Raw genomic sequence first — 15,595 nt, 5'->3', positions numbered from 1 at the left:
ATAATCGCACACCCTCCAAGCAAACGATCACCTCGGCTTATTCCGTGTCTTTATAGTTTTTTTAGGGCAACAACCCTACAATCCTTTATTCCAATTTTTTTTGCCCAGACTTGTTTAAATCCGCTTTCACTGGGAGTCGAACCCAATACCTAGGGTACTAGTAAGGTCGCTGCAACCACTAGGCTAGAAGCCCGTTCGTGATATCTTGTTAGTAAGTTCTTCGCCAATCGGGTTCACTGTTTCTTGAGGGAAAAACCACCATCTTTGATGTGCAACTTGATTGCAATCTAGCACAAGGAATTTCCCAATTTAACAGATGGACGCACATGGTACATTCACTTACCATTCCTAGTTTAACCCTATACTTATCCATGTTCAACTTAAATTTCTCACACATGGGCTTTGATTCATGATAGGAAACACATGGAGTACAAGATAAACACATGGATTAATTATGTCATGAGGGGCATAAAATGGAGTTCGGGGCGCTAAAACCGATATATTATATCAATTTTGCCCAAATAGGTTAAATAGTAAGGTGTTATTATGAAGAAATAAATTTGATTCTGTTAGAGGTGGGGGGGGGGGGGTGACCCATTTTGTCTGCCATTAATGACATGTTGAATCCTTCCAAAATTCGGAACACATGATTATTAAGAATATGGCACTATGGAATAATTGTTTCGCCCTTAAGGTTTGCAATGTTATTTATGGACTAACTATCATAAATAGAAAAGTAAATATATGAAAGGTACAAGTCCATGCTAAAATCTAACAAAGTTAATGAGAATCGTTTTTTCTCCAAAGCTGACTTGTATAAATTAAGGGCTTCTTTCGAGCGAGGTACGTAGGCAAAGAAATATATAGAAATTGCATAGTTGAAATATCATCGGCTTGTTGAATCCTAAGCCAAAAGAACATGCCGAAAGGAGGCATCTTGATATAATTATTATGTTAGACATGAAACACACATGAATCAGGCCGGGGTAGGGTCACTACATCAGTGACACTACGCAGATAAATTTGAGACAAAATCCATTGGAGCTTAAAATTTCCATGAGCCAGAGCTCGTATTTGGTAAGAATATTGCTTTGAGCTTGTCGTCCTTCGTACGATATTACAATCCCGCGACAGAATTGACCTGACATTCCATAGAAGGCTGATGGAGTAGTGTCGTACCGTCATGCGAAAATTCGCCGTATGTATAGGAATGCTCTTTGGTTAACTCCATTAATTCCAACATGTTAAGTGTGTTTTATAGAAATTATCGACCGGAAGACGATTCTTAGCACCGGAGTCAACTTACGCCGGGGATTTTTTTTACCCGCAAAAAAAAAAACTTACGCCAGGGATTAGTATGGAGATTTGTGCATTGAATGGTTGCTTCACTGAACATTGACGTAAGATATACTTTCGGATAAAAAGCATAGCACAAGCTCATTCATCGAAAGTTAGACTATTAAGGCCCTGTTCGGCACTGCCCCAGCTCCGCAGAATACGAGGATCTGCGGAGTATCTCTTTGACCACTCCATAATTTTAAACTGTGGCTCCGGCTGCTCCGGGAGGGAGTTGTGGAGTGGAGAGCCTCCGACGGGCCTTAAATGTTACAATATATCTGAATTTGCGGAAAAAAACTGAAGGGTAGAAATAAATTAACTTTTCTCTTTAAATTTTAGTATAAAGTTGTACTAAAGCAGTGTCAATTAATCTGCATCTGAGGGCCTTCGAAATTGGTTTGTTCGAAAGGGGACCTAACTCTGTTGCCTTGCTCCATGAGTCAAACACACACAGCTGTTTAGCACAAGCGTACGCACACAGTATAGCTAGCAAAATACTCCTACCTTCTTGCTAATGGCCAAGGTTCTACTAATACTGGAGTTTCTTTAGATAAACAGTGATCTAATACGGGAGTAACCAAGGGGGGCCGTTCTCCATCGCCGCCACCGTGCAGCGCGCACACGCCACCCGGCCCTGTGCCAGTGCCGTTCACCGACCGGCGCATGCACGCACGCACGCACGCAGGCAAGGAACCGCCTCGCGTCCTCGGGACAAGCTGATCCAACCGAGTACCCCACCGGCCCACCCACCACCTTCGAGACCAACGGTCCGGACGGTGGCGCTCAACCGCGCGCTGACGTACGGCCGGCCGGCCTACCCGGAGGAGGAGCAGAAATTTCGCGGCGAAGCATGGTGCCGGGTCGTCCGTACGGGGCCTATGGGGGCGCCACCATCATCATCATGCATGCATGTGCCCCCCGCGACGTGTCGACCGGCGGGCGGGGCGCCGATGGGCATCCGACGGCCGGAGACGTCGCGCCCCGTCGCGTCAAGTCGTCGCGTGGCGTGGCGTGGCGGTGGCGCTGTGGTGTGGTGTGACGTTACCTTTGACTGCGCTATCTACTGCTGCTGCTGCCTGCTACTGCTCATGAATCGATCAGAGGGGATTTGGGGTGGCTCGCGATGGACCGGGGGGCACGAGAGGGGCTCTGCTCTGCGGGCGCGTAAATGCGCAGTGTGTAATGCGGTGCGCGCGCCTCGTCGTCAGCGGCGCGTCCCGTCCGGCCCGGTGCTGGCGACGGCAGGCAGGGTGCAGGGAGGAGGGACCCGCCGGGATGGAGGATGGAGCTAGGGCTGGCAGCTGGCGCGTCCCTTTCGTCGCTTTTGTTTCGTTTGTTGCCTTGCAATCAATCACCCGGCCGCCCGCGCCCAGTTATTTCGACCGACCAACCCTACACGGGAACGTGTCAGCTCCATCGGCGGTATCGTTCGCGCTCCGCGCGACGGTGTGCGGGCCAGCGCGGAGGAGCACGGCCGCGCCCGACGGGAAGCCGGCGCGGGCACGTCCGGTTCGGAAGCGGTGGAGGCGAGAGGCATGTCCTTTGACTGCAACTATTTGTTGATCAAAATAACAGCTCGTAACATTTCACACCATATGGTTATTGGCACTAAGAAGGTCATTTCCTGCCAATGATCCAGTTTCACCCGTTGTCGATGGATCTTTATCATGTTGAGGCACTTGTAGTAAAGCCTCTCTTATTCCTGCTAGTTGAGTGCTTAAGCCCTAACAATATCAACACGATTCTCCCAGCGCGTAGATGATAATGACTTGAGAGTCACTCATGTTATGTTATTTGTGGGAATTTGCCATCCTTTAGTAGAACTAGAGAACACCCCGCGCGTTACTGCGGGAACCGATCGCAATATATTTCAGTGATTTAATTGTATGAAACTTTCATAGTTGAATTAATAACTAATTCCACAAAAAAATGAACTAAAGATAAAAAATAAATACTATATATTGTATTTGATCACTGTGTAGGCATATTTTTTAAATATAAGTGGCAAAACGTAATGAAAAGAAATCATGAATTTTGAATGGACCTTTGATGAGGTGGCATGTGTGGTGAGGTGAAAGGTGTGCATGAGATCAACTAATAATGAAAAACTTTTTCTCATGCATGTAGTGGTGGACCTTTCATGAGGTGGCATGTGTGCATGTTAAGATAAATAGGATAATGGAGATCAACTTCTTATGTATATAGGATTAGCAAATGTTGTGTGGATGCTCTGGATAATTCCAACAAATTGGATGCTTTACAACAAGACTTTGCCGTATCACATAGTGTCAAATTCAGACTAAGCTGAATACAAAGTTGTCCGGTATATTTGTTGGGCTGCTGGGGGAATGTAACATGCAATTTCAAAAAAATTCCTACGCACACGCAAGATCTATCTAGGAGGTGCATAGCAATGAGAGGGGGAGAGTGTGTCCACGTACCCTCGTAGACCGAAAGCGGAAGCGTTTGCTTAACGCGGTTGATGTAGTCGAACGTCTTCTCGATCTGACCAATCAAGTACCGAACGTACGGCACCTCCGAGTTCTGCACACGTTCAGCACGATGACGTCCCTCGAGCTCTTGATCCAGCAAAGTGTCGAGGAAGTAGACGAGTTTCGTCAGCACGACGGCGTGGTGACGGTGATGGTGATATGATCCGCGCAGGGCTTCGCCTAAGCACCGCGAGAATATGACCGGAGGCGTAAACTGTGGAGGAGGGCACTGCACACGGCTTGGAGCAATTGATGTGTGTTCTAGGCGCCCCCTCCCCACGTATATAAAGGAGGGAGGGGGAGGAGGCCGGCCCTAGGCGCGCCCCGAGTAGGAGAAATCCTACTTGGGCTCCTAGTAGGATTCCCCCCCTTTCCTTTTACCGGAAGGGGAAAGGGGGAAGAAGAGAGAGGGGAGATGGAAAGGGGGGGCCGCCCCCTCTCCTAGTCATATTCGGCCTCCTTCCCTGTGGGGGGCGCGCCACCCCTTTGTGGGCTGGTGTGCCTCCCTCCTATGGCCCATATGGCCCATATCTTCCCGCGGGGGGTTCCGGTAACCCCCCCGGTGCTCCGATATGTACCCGATACATTTTAAAACACTTCCGGTGTCCGAATACTATAATCCAATATATCAATCTTTACCTCTTGACCATTTCGAGACTGCTCGTCATGTCCGTGATCGCATCCGGGACTCCGAACAACATTCGGTCACCAAATCACATAACTCATATAATACAAATCGTCATCGAACGTTAAGCGTGCGGACCCTACGGGTTCGAGAACTATGTAGACATGACCGAGACACCTCTCCGATCAATAACCAATAGCGGAACCTGGATGCTCATATTGGTTCCTACATATTCTACGAAGATCTTTATCGGTCAAACCGTAATGACAACATACGTTATTCCCTTTGTCATCGGTATGTTACTTGCCCGAGATTCGATCATCGGTATCTTCATACCTAGTTCAATCTCGTTACCGGCAAGTCTCTTTACCCGTCCCGTAATGCATCATCCCACAACTAACTCATTAGGCACATTGATTGCAAGGCTTATCATGATGTGCATTACTGAGAGGGCCAAGAGATACCTCTCCGATACTCGGAGTGACAAATCCTAATCTCGATCTATGCCAACCCAACAAACACCTTCGGAGATACCTGTAGAGCATCTTTATAATCACCCAGTTACGTTGTGACGTTTGATAGCACACAAGGTATTCCTCCGGTACCCGGGAGTTGCATAATCTCATAGTCAAAGGAATATGTATAAGTCGTGAAGAAAGCAATAGCAATAAAACTTAACGATCATTATGCTAAGCTAACGGATGGGTCTTGTCCATCACATCATTCTCCTAATGATGTGATCCCGTTCATCAAATGACAACACATGTCTATGGTTAGGAAACTTAACCATCTTTGATTAACGAGCTAGTCTAGTAGAGGCTTACTAGGGACACTATGTTAGGAAAAGTAGATACGTTGGAGACGTATCAACTCCCCCAAGGTTAAACCTTTGCTTGTCCTCAAGCAATTCAATTGATAAACTGAAAGTGAAAAAGAAAAACTTCTACGAACTCTTTTGCTCTTGTTTGCATAAATAAGCTTAAACAACAGCCAGGTTTTCAGCCAACATTATAACTACCATGCCGACAATAACTCTTAAAAGTTATATTAATCATATCAATGACATAATCAGCTAGCAAGCAATAATAAGATATTTCAAACAGCAACACGTTTTCAAAACAACCATGATATAATATGACAATAGTGGTATCTCGCTAGCCCTTTCTGATACCGCAAAACATAATTGCAGAGCACCTCCAATGTTCAAGCGGCGACAAAACATTGCAATTCATGATAGAAAAGATCCAGTCATGATGCACCCAACATTATCTATACACAATGCATAAGCAGGACAACAATGCTCTCAGGTTCTGGCGCTTGTTTTAGAAGGTGATGACACAACATAAAAGTAAATAGAGTCCCTTCGCAGAGGGAAGCAGTGATTTGCAGAGGTGCAAGAACTCAAAATTTTAAAACAGAGGTAAATGATATTTTGAGACATGCACCCTTCTTGTTTACTTCACGACCATCAGTTATCAATATCTTCCATACTAAGCACGCTAGTGGCGGTTCTCAAGCGATAAAAGTAAAGGTTTTGACTCCATTGGGAGTTTTTGTTTGATTATTTGTAAGCTTTTTTTGTTTGCGGTTTGGGACTGGGCATCCCTGTTACCGCCCTTTTCTCATGTGATGGCGAGTGAATAAACACTCGAGCTGAGAATAACCCGCTTAGCATGGAAGATACTGACCACCTCCTGTCGTTCCATGAACGTTCCAGGCACACAAAAATGATATTTATTTGGAGTTGTTTAGAGGTGGCACATGCAAATTTACTCAGGACGGCAGGGTAATACCGCATATAGGTAGGTATGGTGGACTCATCTGGAATAACTTGGGTTCAAGGTTTTTTATGTACAAGCAGAATTCCCACTTAGTACAGGCGAAGGCTAGCAATTAGATTGAGAAACGGCCAGCTAGAGAGCAACAACGGTCATGAACATGCATTATGCATAAGTAACATTGGACACTAGCATGATTAGGATATGAACACCATGAACATAAATATCATAGAGGCTATGTTGGTTTTGATTCAACTACGTGCACACTACAAGAAACTTGTTAATACATGACAGTCCTTGTCCGCCACAGATCAGCCAAAATCCGTCATGCGTCCAAATCCTTGACGGATTTGAAATCCGTCATGTATATCACGTCATAATTTGACACTGTACCTTCCATGACGGATCTTGGCCGTCATGGATCTGCCCCAGGCCCGCCAAGCCCAAACTAGGTCGTGACGGAACAAACTGTCACCGATTTGCATGACGTGGATGCAACATGGACCTGACAAGGCGTCTACGTGGATCTGACGTGGATACGAACATGGCCCATGTTGTAAGCAGCCCAATTAAGGATTTGGCCCAATAATTTTGGTGTACAGTCCAACCGATTAGCTGTTTATCTTTGTCATGTCCTGTTTTTTTAGTCCAACCCATTAGGCCTTTTTTGTACAGCCTGTTTTCTCGATACAAGACAATTTACAACAGGACAACCAAATTATATATTCCTTAAAAAATAGCAATTGTTTACATGACAATAGCGATTTCCAACAATCTAATCTGATTTGAAAAAGCAAAGCTTAATATCAAAACATCACGAGCATATCTAGAAAGCCCTATAAGTATTTTTTTAAGAGTGAGTTACATCACTTGAAAGAAAATGCACTACTAGCTGATTTTTATCTCCAACACCAACGATTGTAGGCAGCTATCCGGACCCAAGAAATCCTGCTAAAAATCTTCAATCTCCAGTAACACGGATTAACTGCCAAACCTGTGTAGAATCAGAATACAATCAAAATTATAAAAATTTATAAAAGTAAGCTCCCAAATGAATCGAAAGAGTAATAATATTAGTTGATTTTCCAAGCAATCATCCGTGGACACACCACTACTATACTAAGGTACCACGTAAATGTGGGCAACACACGTGAAAAGAAGCAAAATTAGTCCAAAGAAAAGTGTGTCGAATGAAAGTATAATCAAGTTAGCCTACAAGTGATGAGTAACAAACACACATCACAGAACTAAAAGTGTATTAGTAGCAGCAGTTGGTTCAGCCATTGGTTCTGGACCAAACAAACAGTAAGTGCATGGGGCTAACCAGGCTAAAAGCTCTCTATTTTATGGCCTAGCAAACAAACATGAGATTTCTCAAAGAAGAAAGCAAACAAACATGATACAGACAAGTACTTGGTTTTTTTTGTTGTGAGAGAAAGTTGTGCGCCTGTACATGTATTTAGTTTATCTGGATCAAACATTTCTGCACTCTAAAAAGAAATGTGAACAAAAGTGAGAGAGACAGGCACTTAGTTTTTTTTGTGAGAGGAAGCTGTGCGTGCCTGTACAAGTACTTGGTTTTGGTTTTTCTGGATCAAAGTTTCTGTACAAGCGACCAGCTGAAAATTATGTAAAGAAAATTCAGCCAGCATAGACACTGTACCACACCATTCCTTAACAAACAAGAATGTCAGTAAAGTGACAGACTAATTTCAAGATAATTAACACAAACTGGGCATAAGCATAGGATAAGTTCAAATCAAAATATGTTATGTTGTGGACTATATTAACTCAATGTTTAAATCAATATCGGCACCGGAGGATTTTTCATCTAACTTGATGCTTATGCTGCAAGTTCATCCCAAAGTGCCAACAAATACAGTACTAAACAATACTTGCTTGCCAAGTGAACTTCGAATGGCATGCAAAATATTAACAAAGAATATGATACAGCTTCACTGAGAGATCTCCCACACTAATAGTTTATTTGTGGAGTACTAAGCGGTATACTTGTTATTACATGAAAAATTCAAAATCTGTAGAAGCAGAATCATAACCCATGAACAACAAGAGATAGCAACTCTAGTAGAGTATCAATAAAATGTAATATCAGGGACATTGTACAATGCAGATTTTATGCGCACAAAAATATCTGTACAGTTATAATTGTACTGGAACCACACAACAGTCCACACCTTGAACAACTCAAAGTCTACAGCCTGAATAATTCACATCAAGAATGGAAGGGTATCAAGCTCACCCTGTTCTGCTCGAGGACCGTGGCGTCGGCGTCGATCAGGTGGGAGATGCACTGACTATAATGTGCAAAGCAAAGATATTAGTGTGACAATTGGATATGCGGTCTCATTTCATTATTACTGCAATGCAAATGTTGTCTCAACTGAACCAAATTCTTAAAGAACTATGCCTTCCCAAAAGTCTAAATTTACTAACTGAATTCTTAAAGAATTGATTCAATTGCATACTAACTGAACTAAGAAGGAACAATTTACAATGGGTAGCCGCACATTACTTTCCCTTTCTTCATGATGTACCTGAGGTTTCTCATGCATAAAGTAACAAGTATCTATTTACTACTTGGAATGAATGAACTAGCATTAGAAACCTGAAGTTGTGCAACACCGACCATCCTTTGGATATTGTAAAAAGAACATATTTTCCATCTTTGCATTGGTAAGACTAAAACAAATATATTAGACACCATATTACTCGTCCTTGAAATGTGCCAACTAAAATGAAATACCTAGGCATCACCTGCCCTGGATGTCCTGTGCTCAATCATGCAAAGTACAAACTTACAGAATACATGTGATATCTATCTGGTTAACCTTAGCTATGCTACCAGGAATCAAAAGTGACCAGTCACAAGCGAATGTTGCAAATAAATTTTGAGAATACAAATTCCAACAGTACACATGATTGTTATCAGTTCCACCAATACTCATGAACAGCACACGAAATAAGATAAGCAGGAGATGTTGTAGCGGAGAGAGCAGAGGTACAAGTGCTCACTGAAGAAGATCGTAGGCGATGCAGCGGCCGCAGTGCAGGTTGGCTACCACCGTCGCGCGGCAGAGGAGGCCATCACATGATGCACGGGATGCACGGCCGCGCCGGAGATGCAACAAAGGAGGTCGGGGTCAACGCCATACAGACCAACGCGCACGAGCGCACCTAGCTAGGGGGCGCCACCCAGGGGTGGAGAGGGCGCGGTGTCCGACGGGGAGGAGCCGCCGGAGACGAGCCGGTGATGGACGTGACGCCGCAGCCGAAACCCTAGCCATAGGCGAGGGGTCGTGGGCGAGTGCTGGAGACCAGAAGTGGTGGATCCAGCCGGACCAGAGGATGGAGGGTCGGAGACTAGCTCGTCGGTGTGCTGCGAGCTGGTGGACGTCGCCGGAATCGATGGCGTTGGTCGCGGCGTGAGGGTCGCATGAGACAGAGAGTTGGGTCGCGAGAGGAGTGGATGGGTGGGGGATGTAGTGGATCTGACAGCTGCCGGAGCTGTGATGTGAGAGAAGGGGAGGGGGAGGGCCGGCGGTGAGCTGTCGGAGGAGCCATGGGAAGGGGTGGTGGGTGGCGGCGGTGGGGAATCGGGAGGGGGCTGTGTGGATGAGGGAAAGAGGAGGGACCGAGGGGGAGGGTGTTAGGGTTAGCACTTTATATGGTGGTCGATTAGGCGGGCTTTAGCGGGCTTAGGCGGGCTTGCGGGGCTGTACCAGGCTGTCCATGACAGTTTTTGAAATTGTCATGGCGAATCCTTCATGGATTAATAGGTTTTTTGTAGTGGCATGAACATGTGCCAAGTCAAGCCACTCGAACATTCAGAGAAGGATACCATATCATCATACTACATCACAATCATTTTAACGCAATGTTGATATCCAAGATAAATCATTATCCACTCCCAGCTACTTATGCATGGCATGAGAAACTATAATATCTAATTGTCATTGCAAACATGTTTAGTCATAATGGGCTGAATCATGGATACTAGGTTAAACATATTTACAAAAACAGAACAAGTCGAGTTCATACCCTTTTCTCTCTGCCACGGCTAGTTCATCAAATATCGTCATTATTGCCTTTCACTTGCATGACTGAACGATGTGAAAATAATAAGAGTGCAAGAGAGCCGTGGACTAAGCTGGAATCTGCAAACATTTTATTCAACACGAGAAGACAAGGTAATGTGGGCTCTTTGTTAGATCAACAATTATGCATATGAGAGCCACTCAACATTTTCATCGTGGTCTTCTCCTTGGTACAACTCAAATAAAAGGAAAAGAAATTCAGAGAAACACACTGAAATATTTTTAGAGTTTTTGGTTTTCTTGAACAAGCAAGTAAAAGGGAAAAAGCAAAAACGAGAAAAACTATTTACATGGGAAAGCTCCCAAGAAGCAAAAGAGGAACAAGGGAATCTTTTTGGGTTTTCTTTTTAGTATTACAGCTAAGCATGCATAGAAAGTAAACTAACTACAACTAATTTTTTTGTTTTTTCTAAGGTTTTTCAAACACACAAGAAGAAAGCGAGAAAATAAATTTAATATGGATGGTACAATGAAAAAGTGTGGACACTGACAACTGGAATATGTGAACATGAATATAAAGTCGGTGGAAACACCTACTCCCCCAAGCTTAGGCTTTTGGCCTAACTTGGTAATTGATCAGTAGCCTGGATAATAGTCGGCGTGGTAGATCATGGAGGCTCTCGGTGCGGATGCCTCGGCCTGCCGTGCTGCCTCAACTGCCGTATTGTGGGCTCGGGCCTCGCTCTCGAGAACAAAATACCTTCCTTTGCTGTGATAATAAAAGAGTGCATGCACAAGCAAATATGTGTATACCACAAATGCTTGGTTAAACAACAATTTATAGGTGAAAGTATGAATATCTCCTTTAATGATCTTATGAAGTTTCATAGCATCAAAGTCTAAATACTGCGTGGGTAGGATAGGGTCAAAGGGCAAAGGTGAAACACCCAGCTCTCTTGCTAAACGCGTGGCATAAATTGCACCATATAAATAGCCACTATTAGCGTTGTGCTGCTATCTGCGTGCAACAATTGCTCCAAGATTATAACTCCTATCACCGGTGAGAGCGGTGCGTAAAAGGCTCAAGTCTGGAGCACAAAGTGTACTACAATCTTGTTTGCCTACAATACATTTCCCATTGAATAAAGCAAAGTATTGAATTGCGGGAAAATGAATGCTCCTTATTCTACTTTGCGTCACTCCCCTCGTCTCACCGTAGCAAAGACTAGACAAGAATGATTGGTACTCAGCCCTTGGCGGTTCGTCAAGCGAACCCCAGAATGGGAGTTTGCAGTGATGAGCAAATCTCTCTAGTGATATGGTAAATGAATTTTCATACAGTTTAAATGACATCCTAGACACACGGGGATGGAATTTAAATCCTTTGACAAATGATTCAGTGAGGGTGTGGTGTTGATCGCACTTATCCGAAATGTAGGGACCGAGACCGGCATTGTGAACATATTGCTCAAATTCCGCCTTAATGCCCACACGCACCATATAATCATCGCATGGCCATAGGCATGTTTTGGTAGCAGCATCTTGAATGGAACTTTCACTTGGTTCAACATAAGGCCGGCGAGCGGAGTTGTCACTAGAAGATGCCCCCGAGGATCTCCTCCTTGAAGAACTCCTTCCAAAAAGGTTCATCATGTTCGCATACAATTTTCTGAAAAATTTTGGGTGACAAAAATTTATCAACAAAACTTTACAAGATTGATAGCAACTACTCATAGGGATACATAGAGGCCATAGCAAGCATTCAAACTACTTAGAACTCTAAGAATTCAACATGCAAGCTCATCTACAGCAGCACCAAGAGTAGCGAATTATTCAAAATATAAACCACTAAAACAAAAACTAATTGGAAAAACGGAGGAGGCACATACCAAGCAACAATCCCCCGAAACAGTTTCGGAAATGGAGCTTCGAGCAAAGAGATCGAAATCTGAGGGTTTGAGAGCAAGAACATGAGAGAGAGAGAGAGAGAAAGCAATGGTGGTTTTTTTCTGGAGGTAGGTGGTGATGTGGGATGAAGAGATAACTGAGGGGGCCCATGTGGGGACCACAACCCACCAGGGCGCGCGTGGGGGTCCTGGCGCGCCCAGCTGGGTTGTGCCCACCTGGTGCACCTCCCTCTGATATTATTTGCACCAGAAATTCTTAAATATTCAAAAAAAAGATCGTATTCAATTTTTAGAGCATTCTGAGAACTTTTATTTTTTGGGTCATTTTTTATTTCACGGGAAATTCAGAAAACACACAAAACATGGCATTTTATTTTATTTAACTAATAAAAACAGAAAACAAAAGGTAGGGACAGAAGGTAGTGCTTACTCAATTCATCAACTTCATACCTCTAAAAAATGATCCATTAATAAGGTTGATTAGGTCTTATTAATAACCACTTTCGATTAACATGAAACCGAAGAACTTTCGTAAATCACTAAGTTACCTCAACGGGGATATGAATTTCCCCAACAATGAGAATTTCATATTTCTTTTTGGCAGTAGGTAGAGGTATTTGAAAACTTCCAATAGTGATTGTCGGAGATTTTTCAATAACATTAATACCATTCACTTGGAATTGTTTCTTCAGAAAGTGCATCGTATGCTCATTACCATCGATATGAAAAGTGACCTTGCTTTTATTGCAATCAATAACAGCCCCTGCAGTATTTAAGAAGGGTCTACCAAGGATAATCTGTTGGGGAACGTAGTAATTCCAAAAAAATTCCTATGCACATGCAAGATCATGGTGATGCATAGCAACGAGAGGGGAGAGTGTCGTCTACGTACCCTCGTAGACCGTAAGCGGAAGCGTTATAACAACGCGGTTGATGTAGTCGTACGTCTTCACGATCGACCGATCCTCAGCACCGAACGTACGGCACCTCCGTGTTCAGCACACGTTCAGCTCGGTGACGTCCCGCGAACTCACGATCCAGTAGAGCTTCCGGGAAGAGCTTCGTCAGCACAACGGCGTGGTGACGGTGATGATGATGCTACCGATGCAGGGCTTCGCCTAAGCACCGCTACGATATGACCAAGGTGGATTATGGTGGAAGGGGGCACCGCACACGGCTAAGAGATCAATGATCAATTGTTGTGTCTTGGGGTGCCCCCTGCCCCCGTATATAAAGGAGCTAGGGGGAGGCGGCCGGCCAGGAGGAGGGCGCACCAAGGGGGGAGTCCTACTCCCACCGGGAGTAGGACTCCTCCTTTCCTAGTAGGAGTAGGAGAAGGGGGAAGGAGGAGAGAGAGGGGAAGGAAAGGGGGGCGCCACCCCCCTCCTTGTCCAATTCGGACTAGGAGGGGGAGGGGGCGCGCGGCCTGCCCTGGCCGCCCCTCCTCTTCTCCACCAAGGCCCTATAGGCCCATTATACTCCCCGGGGGGTTCCGGTAATCCCCCGACACTCCGGTATATGTCCGAAACCTCCCGAAACACTTCCGGTGTCCGAACATAGTCGTCCAATATATCGATCTTTACGTCTCGGCCATTTCGAGACTCCTCGTCATGTCCGTGATCATATCCGGGACTCCGAACTATCTTCGGTACATCAAAACACAAAAACTCATAGTACCGATCGTCACAGAACTTTAAGCGTGCGGACCCTACGGGTTCGAGAATTATGTAGACATGACCGAGACATGTCTCCGGTCAATAACTAATAGCAGAACCTGGATGCTCATATTGGTTCCTACATATTCTATGAAGATCTTTATCGGTCAGACCGCACAACAACATACGTTGTTCCCTTTGTCATCGGTATGTTACTTGCCCGAGATTCGATCGTCGGTATCTTAATACCTAGCTCAATCTCGTTACTGGTAAGTCTCTTTACTCGTTCTGTAATGCATCATCCCGCAACTAACTCATTAGTTACAATGCTGGCAAGGCTTATAGTGATGTGCATTACCGAGAGGGCCCAGAGATACCTCTCCGACAATCGGAGTGGCAAATCCTAATCTTGATCTATGCCAACTCAACAAGTACCATCGGAGACACCTGTAGAGCATCTTTATAATCACCCAGTTACGTTGTGACGTTTGGTAGCACACAAAGTGTTCCTCCGGTATTCGGGAGTTGCATAATCTCATAGTCATGGGAACATGTATAAGTCATGAAGAAAGCAATAGCAACATACTAAACGACCATGTGCTAAGCTAACGGAATGGGTCAAGTCAATCACATCATTCTCTAATGATGTGATCCTGTTAATCAAATAACAACTCATGTCTATGGCTAGGAAACTTAACCATCTATGATTCAATGAGCTAGTCAAGTAGAGGCATACTAGTGACACTCTGTTTGTCTATGTATTCACACATGTATCAAGTTTCCGGTTAATACAATTCTAGCATGAATAATAAACATTTATCATGGAATAAGGAAATAAATAATAACTTTATTATTGCCTCTAGGGCTTATTTCCTTCATAATCGACATGTTGTCGTCCTCGGGCATCTCAAGTATAAAAAGTCGGTCAAAATAGTAACATTAGCAACAACAACGGGCACATCCTCACAAATACCGATAGGTATGGCAGTTGATTTGTCAGCCATTTGCAAAGATATTTCAGTAGGTGTGAGGTTATTCAAATCAGGTCTTTTATATAAAGAGAAAGGCATAACACTAACACCAGCTCCCAAACCACATAAAGCAGTTTTCACATAGTTTCTTTTGATAGAGCAAGGTATAGTTGGTATTCCTGGATCTCCAAGTTTTTTATCTACTCCATCTTTAAAAGTATAATTATCAAGCATGGTGGAGATTTCAGCTTCCGGTATTTTTCTCTTATTGGTGATGATGTCTTTCATGTACTTTGCATAAGGAGGCATTTTAAGGATACCAGTCAAGCGAGTACGCAAAAAGACTGGCCTCGGCATTTCAGCAAAGCGTTCAAATTCTTCATCATCTTTCTTTTTAGTTGGCTTAGGTGGAAAGGGCATAGGTTTTTGAACCCACGGTTCTCTTTCTTTACCGTGTTTTCTAGCAACAAAGTCTCTTTTATCATATCTTTTATTCTTGGTTGTGGGTTATCAAGATCAACTGCAGGTTCTATCTCAACATCATTGTCTGGTTCTTTATTATTTGTTTGAGTGTCTTCATGAACCTCATCATTATCTTTTTCATTATCGGAAAGTGAGTGTTCATTACCAGACTGAGTTTCAGCATCAGAGGTAGAAATGTCATTATCATTATCAGGAGGTTTTTCTATTCAGGTTCACTAGAGGCATGCAAAGTCCTATCATTTTTCTTCTTCTTTTTCTTTTTAGAAGGACTACATTCATTAGTGTTAGCTC

General features: G+C 44.0%; 1 long non-coding RNA gene across 1 annotated transcript; it reads right to left on the bottom strand.

Annotated features, from left to right (window-relative positions):
• Window positions 1-6,931: 6,931 nt before the first annotated feature.
• On the bottom strand, window positions 6,932-9,887 carry LOC141023466 (uncharacterized). The gene is made up of 3 exons (XR_012185033.1): window positions 9,267-9,887; window positions 8,494-8,548; window positions 6,932-7,227 (listed from the first exon to the last, which is right to left on the bottom strand). It is a non-coding gene; the product is annotated as an uncharacterized lncRNA (long non-coding RNA).
• Between the last annotated feature and the right edge of the window lie 5,708 nt (window positions 9,888-15,595).

The sequence above is a fragment of the Aegilops tauschii genome, chromosome 5 (assembly GCF_002575655.3).
Source record: "Aegilops tauschii subsp. strangulata cultivar AL8/78 chromosome 5, Aet v6.0, whole genome shotgun sequence".
In the NCBI taxonomy this organism is placed as follows: domain Eukaryota; kingdom Viridiplantae; phylum Streptophyta; class Magnoliopsida; order Poales; family Poaceae; genus Aegilops; species Aegilops tauschii.
The sequence above is the reverse complement of the archived record's forward strand: the minus strand, read 5'-3'. Positions and strand labels throughout refer to the sequence as shown.